This window comes from Lepidochelys kempii, chromosome 1 (assembly GCF_965140285.1).
Source record: "Lepidochelys kempii isolate rLepKem1 chromosome 1, rLepKem1.hap1, whole genome shotgun sequence".
Classification (NCBI taxonomy): Eukaryota; Metazoa; Chordata; order Testudines; family Cheloniidae; genus Lepidochelys; species Lepidochelys kempii.
In genome coordinates, this window is record NC_136380.1 from 17,635,535 (window position 1) to 17,660,935 (window position 25,401).

General features: G+C 44.1%; 1 protein-coding gene across 3 annotated transcripts in view; it reads right to left on the reverse strand.

Annotated features, from left to right (window-relative positions):
* Positions 1 to 25,401, reverse strand: part of GAB2 (GRB2 associated binding protein 2) — a 179,047-nt gene that overhangs the window by 146,930 nt on the left and 6,716 nt on the right. Inside the window, exons 1-2 of one of the 3 annotated variants that reach the window (XM_073335685.2) lie at positions 3,862 to 3,924; positions 3,311 to 3,428 (exon numbers count right to left, since the gene is read on the reverse strand). The exons of the other annotated variants lie outside the window; for them this stretch is intronic. The gene's annotated coding sequence lies outside the window, so the exon portion shown is untranslated. Of the gene's footprint in view, positions 1 to 3,310; positions 3,429 to 3,861; positions 3,925 to 25,401 lie in introns of those variants that run through there. 3 annotated transcript variants of the gene reach the window in all.

The window sequence follows — 25,401 nt, forward strand, 5'->3', positions numbered from 1 at the left end:
TTTGTACATACAATGTAACATTAGTTGGGGACTGGTCCTGCTTTGAGCAGGGGGTTGGACTAGATGACCTCCTGAGGTCCCTTCCAACCCTGAGTCTATGATTGATCTAGTCTGCCTGGTAGGTTTTAATTTGTAATGGTCTATGCATGCAGTACTTACTAGCCTTTGAAATATTTTAGAAACTAGCTTTTTAATTCAGTTACACACAGGTCAATATTAGTGTTAAAGATGACAATACACTGCTTCATATTAGGTTTCAATCAAAGTGCTTTCTAAAAAATGGCAATTTTGATACTAACCTACAGGTCTAACAAGTCTATATATTGCACTAAATGAAAAATGGTGATAGTGATGCTAACAATATACTTTGGGAATTTTATCCTCTACAGAGAAGTTCCAGTACGTGAAGACATAGAGGATGTAAAGCTTACATCAAAGAGAAAAAGACTTTCCACTAACTCTGAAAAATGGATTATTTGTAAAAAAAAAAAATCAAAAATCAAAAGAATGGAAAATTATCAAAAGCCACCACTGCTAGAGAGAACTCTGTGATTCTGTCAGCAGACAATGAGTGATTAATTGAATTGGTGGAGACTGGATGAGTTTTTTCATTTAGATGATGTGCTACCCGTGCTCTATAATAGGGGTTGCTTTCAGAAATACACAGGCAAGTCAAATTTGGCACGTTAGAATCCAGGAAAGAAAACAGGTTCTGAATCTGATCAGAGTCCATCATGCAGACCTGCTTCTATAGCCAAAGACTCGGAGGGCAAAAGTGGGATTGTAGGACTGACCAGAAATAAGCCAACCCTTGTCTGATGGACCCTCACAAGACGTGGCCTGAGTGAATATGCAAAAGTTATGAGAGAAATAGGTGGCTTAACAAGAAGTAGTGGAGATAAAAGTCCACAGACAAGTCTTTGCCTCTATATGGACAAGGGACGAAGAACATGTTACAGCTCTTGCCAGCCATGTCATCAACAATAAAGCAAACCCATCTGACTCAAGCACCAGAGGTACTTGTCAACATATCTACTGGACTGCATGTAACATCAGATTTACAAGAGTCTCCACTGAAAATAGCAGATGTTGGTGAAGAACAATGGAGAGATCTGTGAGAGGTGCCTTTGATTCTGAAGAGACACATAACTTCTTCAGCCCAGTGAAGAAATCCAGCATCAAAACATTTGCTCTCATGGCCAAGAAGGCCCAATTTAAGTTTGTCCAGGGAGGGACAATCCCAGCAGCTATCCATCCAGAAACTGTTTTCCACAGACCCCCGTCCTTAGCAAGATGCAGAGATGATGTTTCAATGGCAACTGTTCTTAATCACCCAAGAGGACCTGCACCTCTGTCCCTCTTCCATGCTGATTGAACAATGAGAAGAACAGACAAAGCTGAATTGGGGGGGGGGGATCAGCTGGAAGCTCAAGAATCCATGAGCTAAGGGCATGCAACAAAGAAACCACCCTGTACATCAGAGATGCCATGGCCATCACACAAATGAAGGCTGGTGACAAATTCCACACATTTAGTGGATTGGTTGCTAAGTACTTGAGCAGGTCCTAAAAGCTAATTCTGTAATTGAAGTCTTTGATGGATATGACAACAGTAACTGTGAAAACTGCAGAGAGACAGCGTTGGAAAGGATCTAAGGTTGGATGTAAGAAATACCAGGTGGTTGATGGACACCCTTTACCTCTATGGAAAAAAAGTTTCTAACTGTGGCATCCAATACGTAGTCACTTGTAAAAAATATATGGTTCAAAATGCACCTGAGTAAAGAAGCGTACCCAACACAAATTCTCCTTGCTGGAGGCTCTCTCAGTGACGAAGTAGTAAACTCCATCATCATTAGAGGCGTTGAAGAAACCCAAGACTAGTACAGTACTCAAGAGGAAGCTATACAAGGAGGCTTCTGCATGCTGTGTGTGCCAATATGGCTTTTGAGTTGCTTGGTATCAAAGTAACCATAGTGATTAGGTCACTTGATACAGATGTTTGGGTCCTTGATGATCACTTACTTTCCAATAATGGAACACATAGATAACATGTGGATTGAAACAGGCAACATTAGCAGCATCAACAAGCATTGCTTCATACCCATGCATGCAATTTGTGATGCATTCACTCCTGACTTCTGCAACATACTTCTTGCTGTCTACCTGTTAACAGGATGTGTTTCTGGCCATCCTGATTTGGTACTGGGGAGAAATCTGTGTTAATGTCAAAACAAAGGGAGCTTACTGCTCCAGAGAGCTTGCCAAATTGGAGAGAGTGATGACAAGCTGCAGTTTCTGCAGCTAGGAAGTTAGTAGCAGTGCTGTATGACCAGAGTGAGAAAGAAAAGGAGACCACAGAGACCTAAATTGCTTGCACCTCAATCTAGCCATAAAAAAGGACAAGTCACTGGCCAAATTCCCACCAAATGAGGACAGTTTTGAAGAGGAGGTAAAATAGGCATCTTGGCAAACAAGGATTTGGAGGTCTTTGCATATAGGTAAACCAGATATTGGATCACAATAGCAACATGGATGATGGAAAAATGTGGATGATGAACTACTTCCTGTATTCCTCAAGGGCCCAATCACATCTGAGTTCTACAAGACCTTATTAGTGCCTGTACCAGTAGGGTCACTGCACAGTCCAACTATGTGTGTAGTCAGAACAATCTTCCCTGCACAGAACTGTGTACATGCCAAGACAAAGACGACTGTGGTAACCCAGGCACTCTTGACAGAGATCATAAGGAAGAACAAAATGATAATGATGTTGACTCGAAATGTCACCACTGTTACATTTCAATCATACATGTACAAATTATTAGATTTTATTTTACCCTTTGGATTGTTAGGATGCTTTGAGATCAAAAGAAATACAAACTGATGTCTTGAAATAACACATGGAGTCATTAAAGTAACAGAAACTAATGCAAATATTTCAAAGTGGTCATTTTAATGTGTTGATGGTGTAATTGTTTATCTCTGTTTCTAGGGTAACATCACCACTTGACAGCTCCACATCGTACTTCAACTTAAAGTAGATATAATAAGCTTTCAAATGATGTATGATGTGCCTATGTGTAGCAACGGTATGTTAAAGTAACTGAGTCAGTGTCTGCCTAAGAAGGAAAGCTTTTTCCTTTCCCAGAGAAAGGATGACCAATGTTAAAGGCAGAGACACAACAATCAAGTCCCCAGGACTTTAGCTCAAAATTAACGAGAGTTCCTAATTAAACAGTGAGGCTCTTGATTTCATTCGTTAATATTACTGTTATAGGACCAGATGCTGAGCCTGCTTCTATACTCACATCAAGCCCAAAAGATTTCCACGGGTGGGTGGCAGATCGGTGACAGATCCCACACTAGGTGACTGCATCCGCATGCAACACGGAGATGGCCTTCTCAGCTATTATTTTGTACAGCAACCTGGGGGTAGGAAGGAAATGGATTCAGGACCCCAGGACAGTTGCTCAGCAGGGGTGTAAGTTTGTGAAGCTCCAGTGAATTCAATGGCGCTAAGCCAGTTTATAGCAGCTGAGGATCCAGCCCTCCCCCTTCTCCACAGCTGGAGATTGTTCTGATCCAACAGGTTATATGTACCAATGAGCACTGCAAAGTTTAGATCTGAATCCTCCTAGAGTAGGTGCATGTTTGTGTTTGGGGTCTATCCCCAGACTTAACTGGTTTCACTAGGACACAAAGGATGGGCCTCGTTGTGTCACTGTTATAGCCATTTCAGTTGCTGGATTTGTCCTCCAGAGTTAGGAATGCGACTGAAATTCAGCTTAACTTAATGACTATGAACCTCACTGAGCTCTGTAGAATGTTTACTGCATCTTCTACACCCTGGAGCACTCACCTGGCATTTCTGAAGAATGTTGACTGACTGCAGAGTCCCAGCCAGTAATAATGTTGGGCATCTATATAGCTCTTTCAATCGTAGGATCTCACCCTGCTCCAGCATTTTACATATAGGGATAGCAAAAAAGAAAGCACTTAAATGACTTTCCTGGAGTCATACACTGAGCACATGCCAGTAGGAACAGAACCAAGGTCTCCGGACTCTGTCACAAAGTTGCTGATTTCTTAAAGGTGTTACAGCCGAGGTGGGCCTTGGTGAGAGGGTAAGAGATACAAGCAGTAGTTAGGGGGAGCTTCAAACTAGAGAGAAAAGGAGTACTTGTGGCACCTTAGAGACTAACAAATTTATTAGAGCATGTTAGTCTCTAAGGTGCCACAAGTACTCCTTTTCTTTTTGCGAATACAGACTAACACGGCTGCTACTCTGAAACTAAAGAGAGAGACCCGAACCACAACCCTGTTTCCAGACATCCTGAATTTAGGGAAATTCAAACCTGGATCTGAATGTCGTGCTAGACGAGCATCTCTTTAACTGTATAAGCCACTCACAGTAAAAGACAGACATGACTATAATTAAAGTATTACATCAATGGACCAAAGCCCAGTGTCTTTGCCAGTCTTTTACCTGGCCTTTGTTAGGCACCTCAGAAATACCAAATTGCAAAACTCTCATTGACTTCAGTGGGAGCTCTGCCTGAGTAAGTCCTTCAATACCTGGCATTATATTAGCAGAACGCTAGAGAAGCACAAGAAAAACAACCAATGTTTGTTTTGTTTTAAGATGATCACAGAGAAGTCAACCAAGGATAATCCCTGTGGGACTTGCTACTGTTGGAATAATTGTGTCTACATTCCACTGCGAGACTGGGTGTGGGTGGCATCTTGAGCTACCGCAGAGGAGACAGGGCAGACTTTGTTTGCATGGGCAAAAAAAAAAAAAAAGAAAAAAAAAGATTTTCTTTCACAGAACTAAAAAACAAAACAAAAACAAACAGCCCCCCACCCCCAACCCTCCCTTATAGCCAGAAGATGTAATAGTTTACCAAAGCTCACAAGGCCTAGAAAACAAAACAGATAGATCCAAATGGCAGGAAAAATGCTGCTCAGAGCGGAGCAGATAACTGAAAGTTAGGAAAAGTGGAAGGTATTCTTTGTTCCTGTACTTCTATTACTAACATGGATCTTTGGAATACAGACGTAATGGCAAAGGAGGGGTGGAGAACAACTACAGTATCATGGTGAATACTGGGAGGGGCGTCAGGCGGAGAAGCCATTCAGAGTGGAAGGATGGTTTTGTGGGTAAGGCACTAGACAAAGCCTTAGTAAATGTGGATTCAGTTCCCAGGTCTGGCACAGACTGAGGCCAGGTCTCTGCTACAGACTTATAATCGGTATAAATATGTCACTCGGGGGCATGAAAAATCCACACCCCTGAGCGATGCAGTTATACTGACCTAGCCCCCCGTGTAGGCAACACTAGGGAGAGCTCCTCCCGCCAACATAGCTGCCGCGTCTCGGGGGAGGTGGATGACTGTGCTGACCGGAGAGGCTCTCCGACGGGAGTAGTAGTGTCTTCATTAAAGCGCAGCACCAGTGCAGCTGCACCACCTTAGGGCATGGCTACACTTGCAGATGTAGAGCGCTGGGAGTTAAACCAGCCCTCGGAGACAGCAGCAGGGAAAGCGCAGTCGTGTGTTTACACTGTCAGCTGCAAGCGCACTGGCGTGGCCACATTAGCAGCTCTTGCAATGCCACAGAGAGCAGTGCATTGTGGTAGCTATCCCAGTGTGCAAGTTGCTGCAACTTGCTTTTCAAAGGGGGGGGTGGAGTGTGACAGGGAGTGTGTTGTGTGTATGTGGGGGGAGAGACAGTGTGTTTTGGGGGGCAGAGAGTGTAAGATCAGACAGCAGGGGGAAACCCCAACATGAGCCTCACTCCCCCCACACACACGCCTGCCTCGGTAGCAGCAGCATTCCACAGTAATGGTTGCTTTGTCCCGGAGCAGACAAGCAGCCGGCTGTCAGAAACGGAGCTTTGAAAGGGGATATCCGCATGCCTGCAGCCAAGTTCAAAACAATGACCAGAGTGGCCACTTGACTTCAGGGGATTATGGGACATTTCCGGAGGCCAATCACAGCGCAGTAATGCAACACATCGTCCACACCGACGCCCGGGTGTTTCAGCCAGGGCGTGGCGAGCTCTCTGTTTCTCGTGGAGGTGGATTACCAGGGGCGTGCCAGCCGTGGAGTCCAAGCGCTTTATGTGCCTTGCCAGTGTGGACGGGTCGGGAGTTAGGGCACCCGGGGCTGATTTAATGCGCTCTAACTTGCAAGTGTAGCCAAGGCCTTAACGCTGTGACCCTGGGTTAGTCATTTAAGATGTAAAATGTGGATAATAACCCTTTTGCCTGTCTGGATTGTAAAAAAGTCTCTGGGCAGCAGCTGTTTCTGGCTAAGCAGATGCACAGTCAGGCACTGATTTAGGTCGGGGTCTCTACGTGACAATGCAGCGTAAGTAACAGAACTGTTAAACGCCACTCCGTGCTACAAGCACAGCATACCCTGCAGTGAATTAGTGTGGAGACTAGTAAAAGAACTACACTTCCTAGACCCCAGCAGGTAAAATACAATAATCTTCTGACCGTGAACCTCTTAGCAGTGTGGGTTTTTTTTTCACACCAGGAAATCTGGATTCCTGATTACAAGAGTCTGAAAGCTAAAACTAGGACATGAACCATACAGGAGATGAGAAATGGAAGGCCAACCACATTAAAAAAACCCCAAAGGAAACAAAATGGAAGACAGCCTACACAGAATGAGAATTAGCCCTGGTCTACACTACAAGGTTAGGTCGAATTTAGCCGCATTAGGTCAATTTTAAAATGAATGCATCTACACAACCCCGTTCCGTCGACCTAAAGGGCTCTTAAAATTGACTTCTGTACTCCTCTCCGGTGAGGGGAGTAGCACAAAAATCGACCTTGCTGGGTCGAATTTGGGGTAGTGCAGACGCAATTCGACAGTATTGGCCTCCGGGAGCTATTCCAGAGCACTCCAGTGTGACCGCTCTGGACAGCACTTTGAACTCCGATGCACTAGCCAGGTACATAGGAAAAGCCTCGGGAAATTTTGAATTTCATTTCCTATTTGGTCACCGTGGCGAGCTCAACAGCACAGGTGACCATGCAGTCCCCCCAGAATCACAAACGAGCTCCAGCATGGATCAAAAGGGAAACACTGGATCTGACTCTGTATGGGGAGAAGAATCTGTGCAGGCCGAACTCTGATCAAAAAGAAGAAATCTTAATATATATGCCAAAAATTGCACAGGGCATGGTGGAGAGAGGCTACAACAGGGACACACAGCAGTGTCACCTGAAAGTTAAGGAGCTCAGGCAAGCCTACCAAAAGACAAAGGAGGTAAATGATCGCTCTGGGTCAGAGCCCCATACATGCCACTTCTATGATCAGCTGCATGGCATTCTAGGGGGGCACCCTACCACTACCCCACCATCATCTGTGGACACCTGCAAAGGGGGAGTCTCACGCAACAGGGAGGAGGATTTTGTGGATGAGCAGAGGAGGAGGAGAAGAATGCGCAGCACGCAAGCGGTGAATCCATTCTCCCCGGCAGCTAGGACTTTTTCATCACCCTGGAGCCAATACCCTCCCAAGGCGGGATCCCCGACCCTGAAGCCAGAGAAGGCAGCTCTGATGAGTGCACATTTGTAACTACAGTACAGGGATTAAAAGTAATAGTGTTTAATGTTTGATTTGCCCTGAAGAATTGGGATGCATACGCAGCCAGTGCAGCTACTGGAAAAGTCGGTTAATGTGTCTGGGGACAGAGCAGGAATCCTCCAGGGACATCTCCATGAAGTTCTCCTGGAGGTACTCTGAAAGCCTTTGCAGAAGGTTTCTGGTGAGGGCTGCCTTATTTCATCCTCCACAGTAGGACATTTTACCACGCCAAGCCAGTAGCAAGTAGTCTGGAATCATTGCAGCACAAAGCATGGCAGTGAATGGTCCTGGCTTTTGGTCACATTCAAGCAACAGTCGGTCTTTATCTTTCTGTGTTAGCCTCAAGAGAGTGATATCATTCATGGTCACCTGGTTGAAATAGAGGAATTTTTGTAAGGGAACAGTAAAAGGACACTGTTCATGCTGGGTTGTTTGCGCTTGGCTAAAAGGGACTATCCCCAGAGAATAGCCATGTGGCACGGAGAGGGGTGAAGGGATCATCCCAGAGAATAGCCACGTGGTGGGGTGGGGGAGGTGTGTGCTGCACATCCAACAGAAAACCGCAGCCCCTCCTTTTAAATATGAAACCCAACCGGCATTGCTTGCTATGGGAAAAGAAGGCTCTGCAGTTTGAAACCATTCCCACATGTTATGAAGGCATAAGAAGCCAACCCCGCGTACGAAAAGACTTACCATAGCTGCCTGGAAACTGAATTCTGTTGCCCAGCTGTGTGTGATGTGTCACTGGCAGGCGCTCAATATAAAAGGCAAAATGTGACCTTGTACCTAAAGCACATGTGCTGTCTGCTGTGAATTGCTTGATTCACTGTGAAAGAGTCTCCCTTTTGTTCTCAGAAATGTATCATCTTAAATTTTAATCTCTCTTTTTATCTCCCCCCTGGTGCAAACTCCTATGCTCCTCCCTGCGGTTATCTCTGTCCCTGAGGTTATTGCAGATTAGAAGGAAAAAAAAAATGCACTCGCGATGGACATGTTTTCTGAGCTCATGCAGTCCTCCAGCACCGACAGGGCACAGCTTAATGCATGGAGACATTCAGAGGCAGAGGCCAGGAAAGCATTAAGTGAGCACAAACAGCAGAGGCAGGAGGTGATGCTGAGGCTAATGGGGGAGCAAACAGACATGAAGAAGCATCTGTTGGAGCTGCAGGAAACCCAACAAGAGCACAGACCCCTGCTGCATCCATTGTATAACTGCCTGCCCTCCTCCCCAAGTTCCATATCCTCCTCACCCAGACACCGAAGAACGCGGGGTGGGGGAGGCTCCAGGCACCCAGCCACTCCACTCCAGAGGATGGCCCAAGCAACAGAAGGCTGTCATTCAAACAGTTTTGACTTGTAGTGTGGCTACAATAAGCAGTGTCGCCTTGTCCTTCCCCCCTCCTGAGGCGATTTGCCTCAACCTCCCACCCCACCATAACAGTCTCCCCCTTACTCTCACAGATATTATGGAACACACAGCAGGCAGCAATAATAATGGGAATGTTGGTTGCTCTGAGGTCTAACCTCGTCAGCAAACAGCGCCAGCGACCTTCTAAATGTCCAAAGGCACATTCTACCACCATTCTGCACTTGCTCAGCCGATAGCTGAACTTCTCCTTACTACTGTCCAGGCTGCCTGTGTACAGCTTCATGAGCCATGGGAGCAAGGGGTAGGCTGGGTCCCCAAGGATAACTATTGGCATTTCAACATCCCCAATGGTAATTTTCTGGTCTGGCAAGTAAGTCCTTCTTGCAACTGCTCGAACAGCCCAGTGTTCCTAAAGATGCGAGAGTCATGCACTTTTCCCAGCCATCCCACGCTGATGTTGGTGAAACGTCCCTTGTGATCCACCAGTACTTGCAGCACCATTGAGAAGTACCCCTTGCGGTTTACATACTGGTTGGCAAGGTGGTCCGGTGCCAAGATAGGGATATGTATTCCGTCTATTGCCCCACCACAGTTTGGGAAATGTGCAGGTCATAGTGGATGGCTTTCTGCAATGGGGTTCCCTGAGTCACTACCCTTGATAACAGAACGTCAGTGATTGCATTGGCTACTTGAATCACAGCACTCCCCACAGTAGACTTGCCCACTCCAAATTGATTCCCGACTGACCGGTAGCAGTCGGGCGTTGCAAGCTTCCACAGGGCTATCGCCACTCGCTTCTCAACTGTCAGGGCAGTTCTCATCTTGGTATTCCTGCACTTCAGGGCGGGGGAAAGCAACTCACAAAGTTCAAGGAAAGTGGCCTTACGCATGCAAAAGTTTCGCAGCCACTGTGAATCATCCCATACCTGCAACGCTATGCGGCCCCACCAGTATGTGCTTGTTTGCTGGGCCCAGAATCGGCGTTCCACTGTATCAACCAGCCCCACTGCCACCATGATGTCCCAATTGCCACAGCCTGTGCTTTCAGGAACGTCTGTGTCCATGTCCTCATCACAATCGTCCTCGTGCTGGCGTCTCTTATACCGGTTCTGCACATACTCTAGGATAACGTGTGAGGTGTCTACAATGCTCACAACAGCTGCGGTGCGCTGAATGGGCTCCATGCTTGCTGTGGTATGGCTGGGTACTTATCACCTCAGGATGGGATGCAGAGATAAAGTTTCTTGACACCTTAAATGACTGCTTCATGGAGCAGCTAGTCCTGAAACCCACAAGAGTAGAGGCAATTCTTGATTCAGTCCGAAGTGGAACACAGGATGAGGTCCAAGAGGTGAATATAGCTGGACCGCTTTATAGCTGGACCGCTTGGTAACAGGGACCATGTTAAATTTAATTATATTATCTCTGTGGCGGGGAAAACACCACAGCAGACCAACACTGTATCATTTAAGTTCAGAAAGGAGAACTATACAAAAATGAGGAAGTTAAACAGAAATTAAAAAGGTACAACACCAAAAGTAAAATCCCTGCAAGCTGCATGGAAACTTTTTAAAGACACCACAATAGAGACTCAACTTAAATGTATACCCCAAATTAAAAAACATAGTAAGAGAATAAAAAAAGAGCCACCATGGCGAAACAACAAAATAAAAGCAGCAATGAGAGGCAAAAAGGCATCCTTTAAAAAGTGGAAGTTAAATCCTAGTGAGGAAAATAGAAAGGAGCATAAACTCTGGCAAACAAAATGTAAAAATATAATGAGGAAGGCCAAAAAAGAATTTGAAAAACAGCTAGCCAAAGACTCAAAAAGTAATATCTATTTTTTTTTAAAATACATCAGAAGGAGGAAGCCTGCTAAATAACCAGTGGGCCCATTGGACGACTGAGATGCTAAAGGAGCACTCAAGAATGATAAGGGCATTGCAGAGAAACTAAATGAATTTACAGTTGAGGATGTGAGGGAGATTCCCAAACCTGAGCCATTCTTTTTTAGGTGACAAATCTGAGGAACTGTCCCAGATAGAGGTGTCATTACAGAAGGTTTTGGAACAAACTAATAAGCTTAACAGTAATAAGTCACCAGGACTAGATGATATTCACCCAAGAGTTCTGAAGGCTCTCAACTGTGAAATTGCAGGACTACTAACTGTAGTCTGTAATATATCATTTAAATCAGCTTCTGTACCAAATGACTGGAGGATAGCTAACGTGATGTCAATTTTTAAAAAGGGCTCCAGAGGTGACCCTGACAATTACAGGCAGGTGTTCTCACTGGTGAACAAGGAACCGTCTACAAAATGACATGGCTTACCAGCGGTAAACAGCAGACACCAACAAACAAACACTCTCATCAGGGACAAACAAGGCCACCTGCTAATAACTGGAAAACAACAAGAAATGCACAGGACAGAGCATTTCAAAGAATTGCTGAACAGGGAGCCTCCTAAAGAGGAAGCAAACATCCAGGAGCCAGAAGATCTTGATATCAATACAGACATCCCAACTAAGGAAGAGATCATTCAAGCCATCAAATCCTTAAAAAATGGGAAAGCTCCTGGCAAGGATAATTTGAATGCAGAATTGTCCAAGGTAAATCCTGAGTTAGCAGCATCTATCCTGGCCCCTCTATTTACATCAGTCTGGGAAAGGGAAAAAGTGCCAGATGAGTGGACCAATGGGGTTATAGTGAAGATAGCAAAGAAAGGAACTCTCAGTGATTGTAACAACTGGTGCGGTATCACACTTTTATCTGTGCCAAGCAACACACTGTGTAAGATCATAGTCCAGTGTATATCAGAGGCAGCTGATAGAGTTCTCAGAAAAAAGCAAGCCGGGTGTCAGACAGGGTGTGGATGCACAGACCAGATCTTCACTCTACAAAACATAATAGAACAATGCTTAGAATGCAGTGGCAACTCTACATAAATTTCATAGACTTTGAGAAGGCTTTTGATAGCATTCACAGGACCAGCGTATGGTGCATTCTGCGGACATATGGAATCCCTCTGCATATAATCATCATCATCCAAAGCTTCTATTTCAACTTTGCATGCAGTGTTGATCACAGTGAGCTCAGTTTTGAAGACAAAACAGGAGTACATCAGGGGTGTGTCATGTCTGCAATCCTCTTCAACATTGCCATCAACTGGGTAATGCAGCATACAATAGAAGACATGCCAAGAGGCATTAAATGGACATCCTTCTCATCCCTTGAAGACCTGGTCTTCAGAAAGACTTTGACAAGCTCCCTCACCAAAGGCTCTTAAGCAAAGTAAGCTGTCATGGGGTAAGAGGGAAGGTCCTCTTATGGACTGGTAACTGGTTAAAAGATAGGAAACAAAGGGTAGGAATAAATGGTCAGTTTTCAGAATGGAGAGAGGTAAATAGTGGTGTCCCCCAGGAGTCTAAACAGAGAGGACGGACAAAGGCAAAATGACTTGTTCAAGGCCACATCAGTGGCAGAACCAGGAGTAGAATCCAGGTTTCCTATGCCACCTGTTATCATGAGTACTTATAACCCCAGACTTTCTGTTGGTCGCCCCTCACTAATTATAAAGCGACCAGGTGTGTTGTGGCACCAGACACCCACGTGATTTGTGTGCTGTGAGGAATGAAGCTGCCAACATGAAGAGACTTGTGGAATAATCTTCCGATTCTGTGGCAGGTGAGGCAGAAGCTCATTGCTTTATTAACAGACACACAGGCTGGTAGCAGGAATGCCAGGACCAAGTGCTCTTTGGTTTTAGAGGAATGTTGGATCCAGAACTAACCTTTGCGATGATCGAGGTGCTAAAGGAGCACTCAAGGAAGACAAGGCCATTGCAGAGAAGCTAAATGAAGTCTTTGCACCCATCTGTAGGAGGTGCACTCTCTCAAAGGGGCAGAACCAGAACATGAGCACCCAGACATCTGGGGATGATTCAATTCCATGGCAGCTGCGACAGTGGGCAAGTTATTCCTTCCATGGTTCAGTTCTTCATCTGTATAATAATACTCACGTAAAGTTCTTTGGGAGAAGAGCCTGTGTTATTATAGATATGTACAGTGCCTGACCTAATAAGGCCCCTCTGGGCATTACTGCAATATCAATAACAACCATAGAAATGTAGGACTGGAAAGGGCCTCAAGAGGCATCTAGTCTAGTCCCCTGCACTGAGGCAGGACTAAGTATGATCTACCATGGCTGACCGGTGTTCACCTAATCTGCTCTTAAAAACCTCCAAATCTCCAATGACAGAAATTCCACAACCTCACTATGTAACTTATTCCAGTACTTAACTACCTTGTAAGGAAGTTTTTCCTAATGTCTACCCTAAATTGCCCTTGCTGCAATTTAAAACCATTGCTTCTTGTCCTATCTTCAGTAGTGCAGGAGAACAATTTATCACCCTCCTCTTTATAACTACCTCTTATGTACTTGAAGACTGTTATCATGTCCCTCCTCATTCTTCTCTTCTCCAGTCAATGTATGTTTTTTCCAATGGGTGCATCCAAGGTAAGGGTATTACACTTACCATCAAGTACACGTCATCTTGGAACACCTAAGGGCAAATGGGTGAATGAGTCCCAATCCATACCACCACACTGGATTCAATCTCATTCCTTCCTTTGTAATGCTCATTTTATAAAGGCAAAACAATGTGCAGCACATGGCTTGCTCCATCACACTCTTAATGGCAGGACTTAACATCGATTAGAATCCTTAGTATTTACTGGAAATGTATTTACAACCACAAACCTTCAGTAAATTACCTTAACAGCCTTTAACTGTTGCTCTAATGGCCAAAACACTGCCATCAACTACCAAGCTACCATACAGATATATTCCTCACTATTCTACAGTGTTCTAGTCATCACCCTACTGAAACAGAGCGGTGGCAGATTTACTTTTATTATGCAGCTAAATCAAGGCTTCTGCCGTCTCAAGCAAAACACACACGCACGCAGCACGTGAAATCTTGGACTGACCTCCCTCTGCTGACATGCCCCATGTGGCAGCAGCCCATCACCAGCACTATACTGAACACACTGGTGCCAGCTGCTTCGCTTTCCCCCTCCTTTCCCATCTGTGATTGACTTTCCAGTCATCATATTTTCCTGTTTGGCAACCAGACTGAAATCTTTAAAAACACACACACACAAACACACTCTAGGCCAAATTCATTCCTGGCATTACCCCCTTGACTTTAGTGAAGCTACACAAGGGTGAATTTGGCTCATAAAACTTTAATTTTTTCTGATACAGGACCACAGGATGCATCATTCCAGGACAGACATTAGAAGGGCTGGATGGAGGCTGAGCTTGTGGCTAAGGCAATGAACGAGGCTTGAAAAAATCTGGGGTTAAATTCCTGACTCTGCTATAAACTTCCTGGGCAAGTCATTCAATCTCCCTGTGCCTCAGTTCACCAGCTGCAAAATGGGGATAAGAAATTGTTATCAATTACAGAAGCTCTCTTTGAAAGGAACGGGGCAGGTCAACACCTCTCAGAAGTATCGTAACAGGTTTTCTGCAGACAGCACTACTTCGGTTTATGCTTCGTTCACATTTTTGAAGCTCTCTCTGCAACCATAAGTGCTAGAAGCATAATATTTTCTTTAAATGAGAGGTCAGTTTCTGGATCACCGTCCTGCAGCAAGAGTGGCCCGATAATAACTCCTTAACCTGTGGTGCAAGGGTAAAGTTGGTAGTATTTGTAAAATGCTATGGTGACAGGAATACCTAGGTAGAGAGATGAGTATTAATGACATGGGTAGCTGGAGAAGAAGGACAGAGAGAAACAGTAAAAATAAATAAATAAATAAATAAATCCGGTCTTTGCTGTAAAGCTTTGTATAGAGGGATGGTGGGGGAGGGTGAAACAGACACAGAGGACTAGCCATCCCATTTACTAGTCATAACAAATGAAGTCAAGGGATATGCTAAGGTCTCTCAATCAATGCATTTAAAAGATGTGATATCATTGGACTCTGGGGTTGTTTAAATAGACAACTCCTGAGATTATCAGAGAAAGGCTGATAGGAAATAATAGGGGTAGAGTTTGGGGTTGGGAAGCTGAGATCATTGACTCTGAATAGGAAAGCCTTTGTGTTATGGTAAATGGCTAGGGAGAGAAAAATGCATCAGGATTAAATAGTGGCTAGGTGCACACATTAAATAGAGTTATTTCATACAAGGATGGAAACTCAGGACCACACTGCAAGGGGAGGGAAAGAAAAGACAACAGTGTAAAGGGAAGAACGAGGAGTACTTGTGGCACCTTAGTCACTAACAAATTTATTTGAGCATAAGCTTTTGTGGGCTAAATCTCATTTCATCAGATGCATGCCAAAGTGTAAAGGGAGAGCATTAGGATCTTCTTAGCATTAGCATTATTACTTAAGTGCTGAACAAGTGCTTGCCCTGCGTAGTAGTCTGCATGCAAAGGAAACAATCCTGCCACATGTGCGAGGAGTCACTTTCCTGTAGATGAGTGTGAGGGGGAAGAGAGAAAGGAGGGGTATAGCAAGGGAAGAAATGCCTAATTTCTAGCTGCCAAGTCAGGATAGTTATTCTCTGGTAGATTTTGGAATCAAGCCTGATCAGGGCGTCCCAATCAGGAGCTTTATTTCTCTTTGCTAATTAAATACTTGCGGAGGATGAAAGACAGCGTTACTGGGCAATCTTTTATGAGAATGGCCTGGGGATCCAACTAACTGCACTGGGAAACAGGGGTTAGAAACATGCTGGCTTTTGGGCCTTGGTTTTCCCATTCCCATGTGCATGCTCTCCCAGACACACACAGGGTGGATTAGAGGGTAAGAGGCAAATGTCTGACATAAAGGGTCAGTAACGTAGGTCAGGCTGGCAAAGCTCTGGAGGGTGATCAATGCGCCCTGCTCAGAGGGAGGGTAATCAGTTATTTTATTTAGTGTTTTGTTATATAAATACACACACACCTCTTGAGGAGGGGAGTGGAGGAGAGAAAACACACACACACACAAAAAGCCCCTCCTCTGTCTTTTGGCCCCATCCCTGCATTCTGACCAAAGGCAGACTCCAGTCAAAACAATGAAGGTTTGGAATCAAGAGTCAATGCTGTTGAAGAGGCATAATGTAAAGTAGAAAGTCATAAGCCTGTTGCACGTAGGTTTCCCTTTCCAGGAAAGTTTCTGCAAGAGGGCCGAACCATTGCTCAGTAAACCTAAATGGGCACTTTACTGTTAACCTCATGAGCTAGCACAGAATGGGCCAGTTTACATACGACGCAAAGAGAAAATCAGGTCTTTGGTAACAAGTTTATGGTACCAGCAGCGCTGATGGCTGCAACCCTGCCACCCCCATCCTTGGCTGGGTGTTTGTCAATTCATCAACGTAGCTGCTGATTACTTGCGTGGCAGACCTCCAGGGAGGTAGTTTACAAAGGATCCTGCAGTATTAGTAATCCAACAGATAGTGCTCTTTCTTTTGAGACAGTATTGGACCAACGTCCTGGCATGCTAAGGAGCACTCAGATGTCTTTTGGGCAAAACTGACATCCTGGTCACATGTGGCCATTAAAGATTCCGTGGTTAGAGCTGGTCAGAGAATGAATTTCCTTCCCCCATCCCACGCCCTCACAGAAAATTTCAGCTTTTCAGTGAAAAATAAATAAATAATGCCCCCCCTCCCCCAAAAAATTTCTGTCTGAAACCTGAACATTTAAAATCAGAAATGCTGCCATGGTGCCTCATGGGATTTGTAGTTTGAGTGACTCATCCCCCTTATTGTCTTTTGTGGGGTAGACTACCTGACTACTTCTTCCTCCTGTTGGATCATATTAAAGAAGTTTTGTATTAAAATCACAAATGAGTTTGATTCCCCATAGTTTAAATTCCAGGGTATTACTAATTAAGAGGGAGGTCTCTTGGCTTTTGGCTGCTAATTGTGTTAGTACATCCTAAGACAGAGTCTGTTCTCAAAGCAATAATTTGTAACAACAACTACTCACACACAGAGGACTCAAAGCAGTACTTTGTAATAACAGAAACAACACCCAGAGACTCCCCACCCTTTTGTTGTATTTATCTCGCTTTGTTAACAATTGTGATTAAAATAGAGATAGAGGATGTATATGGATGGATGCTTGGTGTGGATAATAAATGAATGATTAGGGAGGTGCCAGCCTAAGAATCCAGTGTGGATCGGCCGAAGAAGGCGTCAAGTGGAAACAACCAGAGGACCCCCGGAGGGCAGACTGGAATCTACCCAACAGCCTCAAGAATGGGAGAACCAAAGAACAAAATAACATCTAGCAGCACGGAGCCGTCAAGAATGTGCCATCTGCTGATAGATTCAGCAACAGCATGATGAAGCAATTCCCAGAGACTGGCATAGGAATAAATTCCTATAAAAATGGACTCTAGAAAGTGAGAACTTTGGGGTCTGATTCTGCAAACCAACTTCCAGGAGCGTCAGATGAGCATCTGACAAGGCCCTGCTCCCTCCTCGTGTCCAGGCCACCTGGCCAGTCGCTTGGCATGAGCAACTCTAAGGCTGGTAACTATGATAACAACCTTGCAGAACCTGAGTGTGTGTGTGTATGAATGAATGTGTGAATAAATATGAAATTGAATGGAATGTTATAGCTATAACTAACTGCTTACTGAGAGAACAGGAGTACTTATGGCACCTTAGAGACTAACCAATTTATTTGAGCATAAGCTTTCGTGAGCTACAGCATCCGATGAAGTGAGCTGTAGCTCACGAAAGCTTATGCTCAAATAAATTGGTTAGTCTCTAAGGTGCCACAAGTACTCCTTTTCTCTTTGCGAATACAGACTAACACGGCTGCTACTCTGAAACCTAATTGCTTACTATGATTCTTTCTATATTCACAATAAATGTGGCATTTTGCCTTTTCCCCTTTAATAAGATCCTGCTAGTTTTTATTTTATTGGTATAACACTCCCTCCCTTCTTGTTGAGCCACCAAAGTGCATCATGGGAGCCGTAGTATGGCTGGAAACCCAGACCCTAGAGAATGGGGGCATGAGGCCTCCAAACTACGACTCACATGAGACAGTGTGATCGCATTTCTGAATCAGCATTTTTTGGTTTACCAAGGAAAGTGTAATGCATCCGATGCAGTGAGCTGTAGCTCACGAAAGCTCATGCTCAAATAAATTGGTTAGTCCCTAAGGTGCCACAAGTCCTCCTGTTCTTTCTGTGAAAACAGACACTTTCTGTAAAAAAAATCTCATTTAACCAAAAACCCAATTTTCTGTAGACAAACAGTTTTGACAGAAAAATGTTGACCAGCCCATACTTCTAGTATTGTTTGTGTGAGTAAAGGGGGTTTAAACTCTGGTGGCCTGCCTGAGTTGGAGGTGAAACACCAAGGAGGAGATAGGAGCGTATAAACTTCCCGGCACTTGAACATGAGATGTGTCAAACCTGCTTCTCTCTCTCAGCCTCAGCTAGGATTGCCAACTTTGGCTGGATGAATTCCTGGAGGGTTCATCACATGACATTATCTTTAATTATAAAGATTAATTTTTAATTCCTGAAGACTCCAGGACAATCCTGGGGGATTGGCAACCCTAGGCATCCAGGAGAGCCTGATCCTGCAGTTAGTGGGAGTTCTGGAGACACACAGATACGCAAGGAGCAGACTTTACAGCTTTTTATTACAAGGGCTAAATCTTTAGGGATCAGCCAAATCCCATTAGGGGTTGGGGGCGCTCATCACCTCACAGGAATGGTCCCAAGTTAGCTTTCTTAACTAATGTGAGTTTAAAAAGGGCTATGGATGAAGCACGACTGAAATCTACTCCGAGGAAAGAAGGAAGGAAGGAAGGAAGGAAGGATGTCATGTGGGCTCAGTGAAAATATTCCTTATATCTTCACAAGTTAGCCATGAACTATATGACATTCCAAGTGGCCCCATAAACATCCTATTTATAACATTCCGTTTTTAGAAGTGTTTTCATCCTGCCTCCCTCACCTCTCCTGTCTGACTGTGGCACAGGACATCACATCATCTAACTACTAGCTGGGTTCTAGTTTCCAAGAGTCCAGACTTCAAAATATGGCAGCAGGTCAGCAGCCACGTAGACTATTATGGTTGCCACTGAACAGCAGCCACTCAGAACTCCATGGCAGTGACAGGGATCAAACCCAGCTTTTCCTGATCCAACAGCACACGACCAGATCACTTCACTAAAAGGAAACTCACTAGCAGTACAGAGGCTATGACCCACACCTGAGCAGTTCTGTTTCTGTTCAGTAGAGGGCAGTGGTTTACATGCCAATACTAGCTTCTTGTATTTACAATAGTGTTGCAGGTCCTCAAAACACTGTACAGAAATGTTTATTTTTAGGAATAAGTTCACTGCTCATGCTAGGTCATAGTCACAACTAACAATAGATTAATCATGTTTTGTTAGAGTCATCGTGCATGAAACAGGTTTGGTTTTTTTAATAAGTTAAACAGATACATATGCAATAGAAGTCACATCATGAAGTCTCTTTTTATATACCAAAGAACAGAATGAGATTGCAGCTGCAGTTGCAAACAACCTTCCTCTACATTCAGGTCCATCTTCAAATCCCACTGCTGCTGCAGGGTCTTCCCAACCCTTTCAATCTCTCTTCCCAGGAAAGTTTTTGCATGCTCCTAATCATTCTTGTCGCCCTTCTCCAAAAAACTGTGTCAAGGGTCCACCCCCACATACCACACTGATGGCAAGGAGCTTTTCTTCCAACAACATGGTCTGTAAGTACAGCTGTGCATACTGTCTTTGCTACACAAATAAGCCCCAGACCATTGGAATCAATGTAAGCCCTTCCATTGACTTCGATGGGCTTTAGATCAGGCCCTGAATACCACTACACCGCACACATTTGAGCTGTAAGCAGGTTGTCTTTCTCAGCAAAGCAATGCCAGTTGGTTTCAAAGTCTACAATGCAGCCACATATACCTGTTTTCAAAGTCAGCCCTTGTATTTCACTGTTTGTGTTTGTTCCCCGCCCCCCTGCTCAGAAGGGTTCTACAAACCTCAACCCTGCCACAGTCTGAGTGCACCCAACGTCTGTGCTGATAGCTATGGATACTATAATGCTGCACTGGAGGTAGTGATTAATTTCAGCTTCCAGCTTCACTTCTCTATATCCTGACATCATGGCTCTGATCCCTGACCTGTTAAAAAATGGACAGGTCTGTTCAATGTGGTCGCACTGGAATCTCAGATCTGACATTATGTGCAGTGAACAGTATGCGAGGAACATGGAGGAAAAAAAAAAAGACACCCAGCCCTCAAAACATTGATTCTTCTTAAATCAAAACAAAGGATATATTCCTATAGGCTTCCTGTATGGATAGAGTTATTTATGGACCATACTAGACAGCTGAAAAATGCCAGAGAGCTGCAAGCGATATTGACAGAATGAAGGCACTTAATCTATTTTCCATTGGCAGTGAGCATGTATGCCCCACGATGTGCTAGATATCGTTCCTAAACATGGAGTGTGCAACCAGTGGGGGAGGTTTATGTATCCACAGACACATGGGAGAGCTGATGGAGTCATGTGGTAGAAAGGGCTGATCAGCATGAATTTGGGAGGCACCCGTTATCCAGGAATGGTGACGTCACAACTGGGAACAGTCCACAACTGTAGGGAATCTTACCTTCCCAATTGGGCATATCTCCCGTTGAGTGGGAACTATGAAGTTTTCAGCAATTTGGAAAAAACAGGTGGCTCAATAAGAACTTAGGACAAAATTTTCAAAAGTGACTAATGATGATGATGATGATGATGAATCATGTTTATTACCGTTGGGCCTAAAGATCAACCAAGAACAGGGCTCGGTCGTCTGGGCACTGAAAAGCACAGAGATGTAGGCAGTCCCTGCCCTAACAATCCGACAGTCTAAATAATGGCTGACTTGATTTTTCAGGGAGCCAAGTGGAGGCACCTTAAAGGGGCCTCATTTTCAGAGAGTGTCTTTTTCCAAAGAATCACTAGACACTTCTGAAAGGTTTGGCCTGTAGCCTTAATTTAGGCAGCCATTGTTTAAATATTGGCTCTGCATTACTGGACTTTAAAGCCATGGCAATTTTATTTGTAGGAAACTGATCACTGGCCCAAATCTTCCCATCCTGGGCCTTAGATGGGAGTAATTCTGGGTGAGAAATTCCACATTATGGACAGAGAAATTCATTTCTAGGCACTAGTGTAATAAAAGCAAAGAACCACCAGACTGATACAAAGATTCCCTGATGCTCCCAGGTTCTCCAGTGAAATCACACACCAGCTGAATACCCTGAAGAAGGGAGATAATAAAATATAAAAAAGGGCAGCTCCAGAAACAAAATCCCCCCTGGATTGCTACCCACGGAGAAACAGGCATCCTTGTCCATCCTAGACAGCAAGATGTGCATTTACACAGTACCTGCTTAAAGGGCATGTCTTTTCCACTCAGCCTCTGAAAATGCAGCTGAAAGGTAACATATCTGCTTGCTTTGGAAAGAGTCTTTGACAAGAGAAAGATTGTAAGATCTCTGGGGCAGGCCCTCTCTTAATTTGGTGCTGCCCCTGTACAAATTAATACTATGATCTATGGCCTGTGCCATGCAGGAGTCAGACTGGATGATCTAATGGTCCTTCTTGGCCTTAAATTATTATCATTCATCAGTTTTAAAGAGCTATTCCTCCCGCTATACCTACCCACTTAATAAGAGGAAGGTAAGAAAGGGACCATTACACCAATGACCACTTCGATCTGGCTTTCCATGCTTCTGCCCAGTGGCAAACTGCCTACTTTTTACAGCTATAACGACAGTTGGGATCTAATTTCATTTTGTAGCAAGATGATCAGAGTTTTTTATTATGCTCTCCAGACAAAGTCCTGCTCAGATTTAATAAAATAAATGAGAGAGAGCAACCGTGCATGTCCCTTTCATGCAAATAAGGGGATCTGGAACATTTTACATCAACCTTTTCAGGGCTCTGACTCAAAAAGCTTTTGCATAAATGCATCCAGCCCCAACGCAATATTAACATAATGGGGCATGATGGCGTTTTGGAAAGAAGCTGATTCCCAGTGCTAACAAGTCATCAGCTGGGACGGGAGGCTGTAAAAGCCAATCCTCAAAAATGCTCTCAGCCTGTTTTAATTCGGCTACCTTGTAAGCATTGCTTGGCGTCTGGAAAAAGTTGTTGTAACGGTTATTGATTTATTTAGACACTGATATGCAGTGGAAGAAGAATGGGGGGTTTATTTCATAAATCTATTTTTATTAAGTTAATAAGAGGCATGGGGAAGTGTGGTCTAGCTTATAGAGCACAGGACTGCTAGTCAGGAGATCTGGGCATCATTTCCAGTTCCGTCATGGACCTATGATGTGACCTTGAGCATGAAGGTCACTGCCTCTGTCTGTGTGTCTATTTCCCCTCATAGCCCCTGCCTTGTCTATTCAGGTGAGCACTTTGGGGCGGGGACTGTCTCTTACTATCTATTTGTACAGCATCTAGCACAATGGGGCCCTGATCTCTGCTAGGGCCTCTCAGTGCTACAGTAAGGTTACAGTAGCGTCCATGATGTGGAGGGCATGAACATTCATCGATGGTCCCTCCTCTGAGATGCTTATAAACTGAAGACAGACAGAGCTTATGGGAAGTGGAACATAAGGGGCAGTTTATATACAAGCCAGTTACATGCATACGCTGTATGTACTATGTAGGAGTGGGTCTTTGAGAGGGCCTGAAATATGAATAGATAGAGCCTTGCAGATGAGCCCAGGGAGGTGGCAACATGCATCCTGGTGGTGGTGGTGGTGGGAATATGTAGAAGACGACACAGATGTGGTCCAGTGGTTGGGGACCGGCATAAGACTTGGGGGGACCTGGGCTATTCCCTGTTTTGCCACAGACTCCCTATGTGATCTTTGGTAGGTCATTTAGTCTCTCTGCACCTCAGCCCCCCGGCTATAAAGAGGGGATAATAGCACTGCCCTGTGTCACAGGGGTATTGGGAGGATAAATCCATTGAAGCTTATGAGGCTGCTCAGACCCCATGGTAATGAGACCACGAACATACACAACTGAGTGGTAACCGTGCAAAAAGCTGACAGACAGATGGACACAAAGCTGTGGGCATGAAAGCAAGAAAAGATTACAGGTTGATGGGACTTCATTTATAAACACTACTGAGATCAGCAAAGGCTGCAGAATGGGCTCTTAGTTTGCAGCTTCACATGAGGAAATAATAACAGACTGTATTTATAGGACGCCTCTCCCGCAAGTGATATTCAAGGTGTGTCACACGACACAGCAATTAAAATCCCATAACATTACAAAGCCAAAGCCCAGTGCTGTGTAATATTCATTAGTATGTTTCTTATGCTTGTTTTAACCCCTTCTCAGCTGACCTCTTGGGGAAAGTGGGTATATGCCATGGCGGGGGCAGGAGGGATGTGGGAGGAGTGTGTGGGTATCGTAGCAAGTGCAGTTAGGAGGAGGAGTGTCAGGGTAATTGTAGAAGTGTTTTCTAGTACACAAAGCAGGGACCTAGGAGTTAGATTCTTAGATTCCAAGGCCAGAAGAGACCATTGTGATCATCTAGCCTGCCCTCCTGTGTAACAGAGGCCGGAGAACTTCCCCAAAATAAGTCCTAGAGCAGATCTTTTAAGAAAGACATCCAGTATTGATTTAAAATTTGTCAGTGACGGAGAATCTATCACAACCATTGTTCCAATGGTTAATTACTCGCACTTGTAAACATTTTTGCCTTATTTCCAGTCTAAATTTGTTTAGCTTCAACTTCCAGCCACTGGCTTGTGTTACACCTTTCTCTGCTCATACTGAAGAGCCCACAAATAAATATTTGTTCCCCATATAGGTACTTAGAAACTGTAATCAAGTCACCCTTTAACCTTGTCTTTGTTAAACTAAATGGATTGAGCTCTTTGATTTGATCACTATAAGGAACTTTCTTTCTCTGAACTCTTTCTAATTTTTCCATCATCTTTCTAAGAACCACAGCTGAAAAAGCTGCTATTTGCACAGTTCTCTGGCAATTCCAACAAATAAAAAAAAAAATCATTTCTGGTCAAACGAAATGTTTCATTTTAACACCATCAAAACATTTCCAATTCTGACCATTTTAAAAAGAGAATTTTGAAACAAAATTTGTATCAAACTAAAAAAAAAAAAATCAAAATGAAACATTTTGAAAATGTCAGAATGCAACATTTCAATTTATCTTCCCACCCCCCACCCCCAACTGAAACAATTTTGTGAAACCGACATGAATTTGCGAAACATTTCGGTGTCAACAAATCTGAATTTTTTGCTCAAAAATTTTTTTGGTCCAAAAAAAAGTGTCACCTGGCTTAAGTTAGGACTCAATATCACCACGGCTGCAGTGTGTGTCCTTGAGAAAAATCACACACCTCTCTGTAAAATGGGCAGAATGGTGCTTACCCACCTTTATAAAATGCTTTGAGCTCTCTGGATGCAATGACTAAGTAGTATTGGTTACTTTTATTAAAGGGTAATTTAAATGACCAGCAGGACTTCAGAAAGGAAGGATGATCTTGTGTGTTAAGACACTGCTGGCACCCAGGAGATCCAAGTTCAATTCCCTGCTCTGCCACAGACAACCCTGTGTGATCTTGGCCAAGTCAGTTGATCTCACGGGTAGTAACACTTCCTTTGTCTTTTATCTCTTTTGTCCATTAGACTGTAAGCTCTCCAAGGCAGGGACTGTATGTCACTGTGTGTTTCTAGAGCACCTTGCACTATGGACCCCCAATCCTGACAGCTCCTCCACGCCCCAATGCCGGTAATACAAATAAATAATTTGTAATATTTGCTCCATCTAAGTCACTAATATCTGCTTTGGTCCAGTAAACAGCATTACATCACACACTGCATGTGCCATTTGTTTGTGAAAGGCCATTTAATATCACTTCTGGTCTCTTCCAAAGAAAAATTAATCCAGCTTCCTGTTATACTTTCCTTAAGTGCTGTTTGTCTTTCTTAAGTTCAACTTATATTTTGCCATCATCAATCTTTTATGTCCACAGTGGACTTTGCCAGGGACATGGGCCAGTCCTGATGTCATGATGCAGGCTTGACAGAGAGAGAAAAATTCTTTAAAGCAACGTTATGAAAGCCAAAGCATGAGGCAATTACATATCGTGCAGGAAATGCAGCCAATATAACACCTGGTCTCCAAGGATGGGGAGTTATAGATGTAAATTCCAGTGCAACAAAATAAGACTTTATAACCCTAGGTCCTCCCCAGTCAAATATTATGGCTGGCTATAAAAAAGGCCTCGGTATTTTTATGACCACCAAGTAGAAGAAGAAGGGAGCAGAACAGCCAGCTGTAGTGCCTCACACTATCTGGCCGGCTTGGGAATCACATCTTCATACAGCATTG